The following is an 11,401-nucleotide window of genomic DNA, read 5'->3' on the forward strand; positions in this document are numbered from 1 at the left end:
TTAAAGACTGCCATGTTATGTTACAGGGGAAGTAGGAAATTTTATTGTTGCAGCAGGCTCATAAGCATTTGGTGGTATAATTTTGAAAAGGAGGGTTAGAAGAAGATTCTGAAGGGATTTTAAAAATAAACCCGGAATTTATACTTTATCCATTAGGTAACTAGAAGCCTTTTGAGTGTTTGAGAAGGACTACTACTACTACTAAGTCGCTTCAGTCGTGTCCGACTCTTTGCGACCCCATGGACTGCAGTCTACCAGGCTTCTCCGTCCATGGGATTCTCCAGGCAACAGTACTGGAGTGGGTTGCCATTTCCTTCTCCAATGCATGAAAGTGGAAAGTGAAAGTGAAGTCGCTCAGTCGTGTCCGACTCTTAGCGACCCCATGGACTGCAGCCTATCAGGCTCCTCCATCCATGGGATTTTCCAGGCAAGAGTACTGGAGTGGGGTGACATTGCCTTCTCCCTTGAGAAGGACAGTGAAGCAAATAAAGTGTTAGTCATGTTAGAAAGTGTTAGTCGCTCAGTTGTGTCTGACTCTTTGCGACCCCATGGACTGTAGGCCACAAAGCTCTTCTGTCCATGTTATTCTCCAGGCAAGAATACTGGAGTGGGTTGCCATTCCTTTCTCCAGGGGATCTTCCTGACCCAGGGATCGAACCCAGATCTTCCCTGGTGGCTCAGAAGTAAATAAGGTTGCATTTAAAGAACAATGCTTAAATAGACTGAAGAGGAGAAACATCATAGGTAGTAAAACTAGTTAAGGGGTATTTGGAGTAGTAAATGATAGAGAATAAATAGAAGAGATAAATATGACATATTTTCTCAAAAAGAATCACTACTTCATAATGACTGACTATGAGTAAGGAAAAGCAAAATAATTGATGACTCCATGACTACTGAAACACAGTGGCAGACAATAACAAACAAGGAGCTAATTTGTGGAGCAGAAAGGGAATAACAGATATATTGAGTTTAAGGGGACAAACAATAACACTTGTCACTTGAGGGGTCTGCAGCCAGTCCAATAGAGGTCAGAGTTGAAGCCTTAAGAGTAAATGACCTCCCCAAAGGATAAAGTATAGAGCTAGCAAAAGCACAGGTCTAAGAACTAACCTTGTTACTTGTACTATGTTGAAGAAGAAAATTAAGGTATGGGAAGACAGAAGGAGGATCTATATAATGAACATTATGATAATTAAGGAAGATGAGAATTTCAAAAAGAAAGTACAATTAAAGGATAGCTGAGACTCCAAGGAGAATAAGAACAGAAATATACCACTGACGTTGCTGTTTTGAAGATGACTGATAAACTTGTAAAAAGTACTTTACAAAATGAGATAGCCAGGAGAAGGAATGTAAGTAGGCAGAATATAGAGACAAATTAAGTAGCTACAGAATATACCTTATTATAAAGTCAGTTTTAGTCTGATGTGCTAGTTAACCCATACTCTGAATTACATTCAGTTCTGTCATGGGGTGTGGATCAAGTAGAGTGCCTTCAGAAGAGAAAGACTATGATGGTATGTGTGTGTGCTAAGTTGCTTCGGTCATGTCTGACTCTTTGTGATCCTATGGACTGTAGCCTGCCAGGCTCCTCTGTCCATAGGATTCTCCAGGCAAGAATTCTGGAGTGGGTTGCCGTGTCCTCTTCCAGGGGATCTTCCTGACCCATGGATTGAACCCACGTCTCTTTATATCTCCTGCATTGGCAGGCAGGTTCTTTACCACTAGTGTCACCTGGGAAGCCCATGATGATAAGGGAATTCAAATAATTTCAAGTAAGCAGAAAGTTCTACAGTCTCACCTGGGATGGTAGGAGAGGGACACACAGGGAGAAAATGGGAATTATTTTCAAATACATGAAGGTTCATCATGGATTAGAATATTTTGTATAACCCCAAGGAAATAAGACCAATGAATGGAAGATTCAAAGTAAAGGATTTTTATGTAAGCAATAAAGAAAATTAGGATACCTAAAAGAGTCTGAGCAAGAGTTTAATGTATACTTATGGTTGATTCACATTGTCGTATGGAAGAAGCCAACACAATATTGTAAAACAATTATCCTCCTATTAAAAATAAGTTTTTAAAACAAAGAAGAAAAGAGTGCATAATCAATCGGTGGGAATGCTGCAGAGGAGATTCTAAAGAATCAGCTAAGTGGTTGGAATAGATTATGGTTTCTTCTAAATATGAGTTGATATTTCAAAGTACAAAATTCTTTTGGACTAACTGGATATCTTCCAAGAAAGTTTTTCAAACTAATCTAATATGCTAGGATTTTTTAAAGAGGTTTAACCAAAAACAAAGAAAAAGAAACCATACTTCAGTACCTCCCCAAAGTATAAAACATTACATAAATGGCTCATGCTATTCAACCACAAGCTGACAGGAGAAGCTCCACAAGTCAGACCACTGTGTGGACCTCTCCCGTGTGCTCAGAGCCCCGCACCTGGTGTAGAATCCTAAGTTAATTTCAGGAGTCTCAAAACTCCTTAAGTCCTTTGATAAACTACATGGATTTATTAGCAAGACTGCATTGGGAAAAAAATGGAGTGGAGGAGGAGAATAAATATTGAACATGAAATTTGTATAATGTAACTTAGCACACACAAATATATGTCTCTGGAATATACACATTTAAAGATTTTTTTATGAATCTTGGTTGATATCTCTTGCATATATTATGCTAATCAGGAAAAATGTAACCAGAAGCCTTTTAATATAGTTTAAAATATTTAGGTTTTCATGATCCTTACGTCATTTTTCTATAGCTCTCTGGTTCAACTGGTAGTTTTGTTGTTGTTCAGTTGCTCAGTCATGTCCAGCTCTGCAACTGTACTGACTGCAGCATGCCAGGCTTCTCTGTCCTTTACAATTTCCCGGAGCTTGCTCAAACTCATGTCCATTGAGCTAGTGATGACATCCAATCATCTCATCCTCAGTCAACCCCTTCTCCTCCTGCCTTCAATCTTTCCCAGCATCAGGGTCTTTTCAAATGAGTCAGCTCTTCACATCAGGTGGCCAAAGTACTGGAGTTTCAGCTTCAGCATCAGTTCTTCCAATGAATACTCAGGGTTGATTTCCTTTAGGATTGACTGGTTTGATCTCCCTGCAGTCCAACAGACTCTCAAGAGTTTTCTCCAACACCACAGTTCAAAAGCTTCAATTTTTCAGTGCTCAGCTTTCTTTATAGTCCAAGTCATACATGACTACTGGAAAAAACATAGCCTTAAGTATACAGACCTTTGTTGGTAGTTAGCTAGAGGATTTCGGAGAAGGCAATGGCACCCCACTCCAGTACTCTTGCCTGGAAAATCCCATGGACGGAGGAGCCTGGTAGGCTGCAGTCCATGGGGTCGTTAAGAGTCAGACGCGACTGAGCGACTTCACTTTCACTTTTCACTTTCATGCATTGGAGAAGGAAATGGCAACCCACTCCAGTGTTCTTGCCTGGAGAATCCCAGGGACGGGGAGCCTGGTGGGCTGCCATCTATGGGGTCGCACAGAGTCAGACATGACTGAAGTGACTTAGCATAGCATAGCTAGAGGATTTAGAAGGCTCTGACAAGTGCAGTTTCTCTAGGATTTCGGCTAAGAAGCAGGGACCCTGCCAAGGCAACTACTAAAAAAAAAAAACAGACAGACTTTAGCAATCAGCTCAGCTGACTCCATACTGAAGAGTATATCCCTCTGAACCAAGGATTCAGAAGAGATGAATTCATAGAAACCTCCCTGTATCTTCTCCAAAATTTCTAGCTTGCAGTCAAACATTTTTATCCCCAGGAGAGGTTTCTTTGAAAGCAAGTAAGTCATACAATAGGAAACTCCAACTATGAAAATGGAACATTCTCTAAAGACCACCAAAAAACAGACTAGTTAAAAACAATTGTTAATTCTCCCTTTAAGATACAGATATGAAAATCTTCCCTGGTGGCTCAGATGGTAACGAGTCTGCCTGCTATGTGGGAGACCCAGGTTCAATTCCTGGGTTGGGAAGATCCTCTGGAGAAGGAAATGACAACCTACTCCAGTATTCTTGCCTGGAAAATCCCATGGACAGAGGAGCCTGGCAGGCTACAGTGGGGTCACAAAGAGTCAGACATGACCGAGCAACTAACACACATGAAAATCTTAAAGGACCTCCAAAAAAGGAAGGGAAAAAGGGTGAGCTATCAAAATAGCACCATGTTTAGCAAAATGATGCAAATATTAGTAATATGAATATGTGTAATTTCAAGGTAGTTTAGATACAAAGGTAGGAATACAGGACTTAACAGAAAATCAATGGTGGTAAATTTTATCTTACAAGTAAGGTAACAAACATCAAGTGCCTGGTTCACAAGATGAAGCAGGAACATACATCAAAACTTCAAGTTGGTTGCTAAGAGAGTAGATTTTAAAAGTTCTCACCAAAAGGAAAAAAGAAAATTTGTAACTGTGTGAGGTGATGGATGTTAACTAAACTTATTATAGAAATCTATAATACATACATATATATCACATTTTATACACCTTAAACTTACACAGTGTTATATGTCAATTATATCTCAATAAACTAAGGATTAAATAAAGTATTACACTTTCAGTTCAGTTCAGTTCAGTCACTCAGTTGTGTCCGACTCTTTTCGACCCCATGAATCACAGCCTGCCAGGCCTCCCTGTCCATCACCAACTCCCGGAGTTCACCCAGACTCATGTGCATTGAGTCAGTGATGCCATCCAGCCATCTCATCCTCTGTCATCCCCTTCTCCTCCTGCCCCCAATCCCTCCTAGCATCAGGGTCTTTTCCAATGAGTCAACTCTTCACATGAGGTGGCCAAAGTATTGGAGTTTCAGCCTCAACATCAGTCCTTCCAATGAACACCCAGGACTGATCTCCTTTAGGATGAACTGGTTGGATCTCCTTGCAGTCCAAGGGACTCTCAAGGGTCTTCTCCAGCACCACAGTTCAAAAGCATCAATTCTTCGGCGCTCAACTTTCTTCACAGTCCAACTCTCACACCCATACATGACCACTGGAAAAACCATAGTCTTGACTAGATGGACATTTGTTGGCAAAGCAATATCTCTGCTTTTAAATATGCTGTCTAGGTTGGTCATAACTTTCCTTCCAAGGAGTAAGCATCTTTTAATTTCATGGCTGCAGTCACCATCTGCAGTGATTTGGGAGCCCCAAAAATAAAGTCTGACACTGTTTCCCCATCTATTTCCCGTGAAGTGATGGGACCATATGACATCATCTTAGTTTTCTTAATGTTGAGCTTTAAGCCAACTTTTTCACTCTCCTCTTTCACTTTCATCAAGAGGCTTTTAGCTCCTCTTCATTTTCCGCCATAAGGGTAGTGTCATCTGCATATCTGAGGTTATTGATATTTCTCCCAGCTATCTTCATTCCACCTTGTGCTTCTTCCAGCCCAGCACTTCTCATGATGTACTCTGCATGTAAGTTAAATAAGCAGGGTGACAATATACAGCCTTGATGTACTCTTCTTTCTATTAGGAACCAGTCTGTTGTTCCATGTCCAGTTCTAACTGTCCCTTCCTGACCTGTATATAGGTTTCTCAAGAGGCAGGTAAGGTGGTCTGGTATTCCCATCTCTTTCAGAATTTTCCAGTTTATTGTGATCCACACAGTCAAAGGCTTTGGCATAGTCAATAAAGCAGAAATAGATGTTTTTCTGGAACTCTCTTGCTTTTTCCATGATCCAGCGGATGTTGGCAATTTGATCTCTGGTTCCTCTGCCTTTTCTAAAACCAGCTTGAACATCTGGAAGTTCACGGTTCACATATTGCTGAAGCCTGGCTTGGAGAATTTTGAGCATTACTTTACTAGTGTGTGAGATGAGTGCAATTGTGAGGTAGTTTGAGCATTCTTTGGTATTGCCTTTCTTTGGGATTGGAATGAAAACTGACCTTTTCCAGTCCTGTGGCCACTGCTGAGTTTTCCAAATGTGCTGGCATATTGAGTGCAGCACTTTCACAGCATCATCTTCCAGGATTTGAAATAGCTCAACTAGAATTCCATCACCTCCACCTGCTTTGTTCATAGTGATGCTTTCTAAGGCCCACTTGACTTCACATCCCAGGATGTCTGGCTCTAGGTGAGTGATCACACCATCGTGATTATCTGGGTCATGAAGATCTTTTTGTACAGTTCTTCTGTGTATGCTTGACACCTCTTCTTAATATCTTCTGCTTCTGTTAGGTCCATATCATTTCTGTCCTTTATCAAGCCCATCTTTTCATGAAATGTTCCCTTGGTATCTCTAATTTTCTTGAAGAGATCTCTAATCTTTCCCATTCTCTTGTTTTCCTCTATTTCTTTGCATTGATCACTGAGGAAGGCTTTCTTATCTCTCCTTGCTATTCTTGGAACTCTGCATTTTAAGTATATACAATTTTTATTTGTCAGTTATACCTTAATAAAGATGAAAAGAAAAAAATAAGTGGAAGCCTTACCATTAGTCATTTTACATTTAGAAAGCAAACATAAGGAAAGGAAGAAAGGAAAGTGATTTTAGAGACAACAAAATTAAATAAGAAATGCAAATATATTGGGAAATAAATGAGTCATGTAAAATTACTGTGACTCCTATCCCAAAAAATATATCCTGGGTTAGAATTGCATTAAAAATACAATTTCCCATTGTTCCAAAATACCTCTCACCAGGTAATAACTGGCATATCTATGAAGTAAATACAGGGAGCTATTGAAAGGGGGAAAGTATAAAATTTTAAAATAAGATCCAAAGGGATAAAAGAATAAACTGAAAAACTGGTTAGACTATTCAGTTTTATATTTTATTAAATTCCATTTCTCTCCTCTTTTCAAGTAGTTAAGAGTAGAAGAAACAACCACTGTCCTTACTCACTCCTTGGGAGGTTCCAATTAGGTTTTGAAAAAATAAAAACCTATTTCTTTAATGTTTAAGGAATATTCTTATCTATCATCATCCAAGACTGAGAAGTCAAAGTACACTACAGGTTACACACACTGTAACCCAGGTCTCAAAAATATTTAAATATTTATTAAACTTCTCTCCAAAAATTAAAAACTCAAAATGTTAGTGTAACTTCCTATGAATCTCTCCATATCTTAATCCATGCTCATATAAACATATATGCAAAAGAAATCAAACATATGCCTTCTGCAACTTGATTTCTTCACCTAATAATGTCACATATATCACTCCAGGTCAACAGACATCATTCACAGAAATTTTTTATTTTAATGAAGTCCAGCTTATAAATTATTTTCTTCACGAATTGTGCCTTTGGCATGTTGAACAAAAAAGTCATCACCAAGTCCGAGCTAAATTCAAATATCTTTGTTAGCTTGATCTGGAGTCCTTTAAATTTTTTCTTACTGTTCTTACCTGAGATTTTTATTTGCTCTGCTTCACAAGATGACATGCTTTAGATATTCAGTTTGGTTTTCCTCCCTCTGGTTTTTGAGTGAAAGATCCTTCTTTGATTGTTCAGGCTAATCTCCCCTAAACCATCAGATTAACTATCAAACTCTTAAGATTTCTATTGACAATCACTATGCTATTAAAGTCATGGCAGTGCCTGTTCACCTGTCTGTGTATAAAGTGGAAAATTCTTCCTTACTGTGACACAGGAAGGAAGGATCCTTGCATCTGTGTTTCTCCCTAACCAGATCTTTCCTAACTATAAGAACTGAGAACAATCTGGCCCAGCAAGACAGGCAGAGTCAAGGATACTCTCCTAGGAAAACAAATGAGCATAAAGGAACAGCCTTTCCCAACGGGCTTCACAGTTTTCACATGCTAAGCACCCTCAAAGAACCAGTAAATCTTAACATTTTCCCCAGATCTCAAGGACAGAAAAGTCCTCACCACTATTACTAATACTTCAGCTCTATCATAGGAAGGTGGTGTTCCTACTCTTTGTCCCTGAAGATCACTATAGAAGCAGCAGACTCAAAGGTAAGGACAGGGAATCACAATGTATTCACATCACCAAATATCAATATCTTTTATTCTCGAATACAGTAAATATTTGCTAAACATTTTTGAAGAGCAATAGAAAAGAGCTCACTGGAGCTCTTAGCACATGAAGTCCCTTAGCACTAAGAGTCCCTTTAGCACTAAGCAAGTATCATGCCTAAGGAACAATGACCATATTAAAACTCTCTCTCAGGATTACTTATACTGCCTTTTTAAGAACAAATATTCAGTCTGGGTAGAAAGATGGTGGTGGTGTGAGTAGGCAGGCATGAGAAGCAAAATTAGAACAGAGAGAAGAAAACAGAAGTGGAAACACAACACAGTGCAGTGTTTAAACATCTCAGAGGCTGAATTCAAATCCCAGTTCTGAGTTTGAAAAAAAAACAAAGGCAAGAAAAAAAGAAACATAACGTCTTACCCAAGACAAACCACATTCATTTATTTATTTTGGTAGGTATTTTAGACAGATGGGGAAAACATGCAAAAACTATTAGCAATTCTTTATTTAACATCTCCAGTTGTTTTTTTTTTAATCCATGATTGATAGGGACAGAAGATAATAACTATGGATATTACCAAAATCTTCATGTTTCTGTATATCATTCCCTCTTTCCCTTGCCCTAGTAAGTCAGCTTTCCCTAGTAAGTCACCTTGCCACTAGCTTACTAACAGTGGAAAAAATTATTTAAGTAGAGTAGTTAACAAAATCTATTTTCCTACCATCTGTATGTGGTTGAGCTGTTCTGATGTAGGCTGCCTAACAAACAGGAGAAAAGTAAGAATAATGATGTAAATGTGGATACAATAGGATTTGCATGTTCTAATGCTTTTACCTAAAATCAAAAGTTTCAATCAAAGATACATAAAAATATTTATGGATGTTATTGTCTTCGATCTAAAAAACTCAAGAAATCTTAAAACCATCAGATTACTCTGTTCTTAAATCACATCAGGGGATGCACAAACTGATTAATTCTACTGAAGCTAACTTTCCTGATGCAAAACTATAGATTGATTTTTCTGATGTTCCTCACTAAAAATGTAAATAGAAGCTTTGTTCTTAATTAAAAACATAAACAAATTAAAAAGCTTTGATACCTTTGTGACAGAACTATCTGATCAAAAATAGAAGTTACTTTATTTCTCAGCAAATTTAAAGAAATCTCAATAGTTCCTGAGGTGAAAAGAGATGAAATGGAAAACAGAATGGTTGCACAGATTTCCAAAATCTACAAAATTTCCACCATAGTGACCAGGAACAACAGATAGAGATGACTTAGAGTCCCAAAATAGTCTAACTTTAAAATGAATTCACCCAAAAGACTATTAGAGGAAAACATGACATTGAGCTCCTTCTATGAAGGAAACAACAGTCCTATATTTGTTTCTATTCTATGAAAAATTCAGAATCTTCAGCAAGTTCCTCTACTGTTCCTTAATTCTGATGAACTTAAGTTTATTAATTATTTAAAATTTTTTGATCTAATTACTAATATTTTTAGTCTTACATACCACACAACAAAATAATACTAAATAAAACTAGACTCTCCTTCCCTTAAGCAAATGATATTTATATGTTTATTTGTGTTTATATTTCAGAAGAGAAATCAGAACCCAGAAGTAAGTTTCTTTGTTGTTTGTTTCTTATTTGTAACTGACTGTGTGAATGATGTGTGGAAGAATTTTCACCCCTGTGGCTATTACTAGTTCCATGTCCATTATGTTTAAATATGAACCTCCAAATGAGTTCAGAGTGGGCAGGGAGGGTGAGTTCTATTTTACAAGACATTTATCTAAACTCCCTTCTAAAATCTCATTGGAGTGAAAATAAAGAAATGGAAAAAGCATACACACAAAATACAAAGAAAAGGACAAAAGGAAATGAGAACAATTTTTAAGTGTTGAGAAGTTTTTCAAAAGCAGATGACTAACTTAGCAGACAGAAGAAGCCTGCACCTAAACCATGGAGAAAGGCAAGAAAAATATCAATTCAAATGGAGAACTCCAGAGAGGCTCAAGAACTGATGGCAGATGTGAAGCGTGAGACCAAAGCAAGATGACTACTTAGAAATCTTTATCAGAACCTCGAATACCCTCTTCACTCCTCACAGCCAGGCAAACACTGCACTTTAGAGGTCAATGAATAGAGAGGTTGAAAGAGAAGGTTGAAACTTCCGAACACAATACACAGTTGAGATCAGAAGTAGTACTGCTATCAGGCAATTAAATAAGAGACTACATAATAAACACAAAAATTTCCAAGTAATAAACACAACACATCATTCTACATAGTTCTTAGTACAGTGGCAACCAGGTATATACTTGCTTACCAGGTAGAACCTTAGAGAAAATTTTGTGGGAAAAAAACAGACTACTCAAAGAAAATGCCTATATATATATATCTTCAGTTCAGTTCAGTCGCTCAGTCGTGTCTGATTCTTTGCGACCCCATGGACTGCAGCATACCCGGCTTCCCTGTCCATCATCAACTCCCAAAGCTTGCTCAAACTCATGGCCATCTAGTTGGTGATGCCATCCAACTATCTCATCCTCTGTTGTCCCCTTCTTCCACCTTCGATCTTGGACAGCATCAGGGTCTTTTCAAAACAAGTCAGTTCTTTGCATCATGTGGCCAAAATATTGGAGTTCCAGCTTCAACATCAGTCCTTCCAATGGATATTCAGGACTAATTTCCTTTAGGATGGACCAGTCAGATCTCCTTAAAGTCCAAGGGACTCTCAAGAGTCTTCTCCAACACCACAGTTCAAAAGCATCAATTCTTTGGTGCTCAGCTTTATTTACAGTCCAACTCTCACATCCATACATGACTACTAGAAAAACCATAGCTTTGACTAGATGGACCTTTGATGGCAAAGTAATGTTTCTGCTTTTTAATATGCTGTCTAGGCTGGTTCCCTGGTGGCTCAGACGGTTAAGCGTCTGCCTGCAATGCGGGAGACCCTGGTTCGATTCCTGGGTTGGGAAGATCCCCTGGAGAAGGAAATGGCAAGCCACTCCAGCACTCTTGCCTGGAAACTCCCATGGACGGAGGAGCCTGATAGGCTACAGTTCATGGGGTCACAAAGAGTCAGACACGACTGAGCGACTTCACTAGGTTGATCATAGCTTTCTTCCAAGGAGCAAGCATCTTTTACTTTCATGGCTGCAGTCACCATCTGCCATGATTTGGGGGCCCAAGAAAATAAAGTCCGTCACTATTTCCATTGTTTCCCAATCTATTTGCCATGAAGTGATGGGACCGGATGCCATGATCTTAGCTTTTTTAATGTTGAGCTTTAAGCCAATTTTTTCACTCTCCTCTTTCACTTTCATCAAGAGGCTCTTCAGTTCTTCTCTGCTTTCTGCCATAAGGGTGGTGTCATCTGTGTATCTGAGGTTATTGATATTTCACCTGGCAATCTTGATT

The sequence above is a fragment of the Bos javanicus genome, chromosome 23 (genome assembly GCF_032452875.1).
Source record: "Bos javanicus breed banteng chromosome 23, ARS-OSU_banteng_1.0, whole genome shotgun sequence".
Taxonomy (NCBI): domain Eukaryota; kingdom Metazoa; phylum Chordata; class Mammalia; order Artiodactyla; family Bovidae; genus Bos; species Bos javanicus.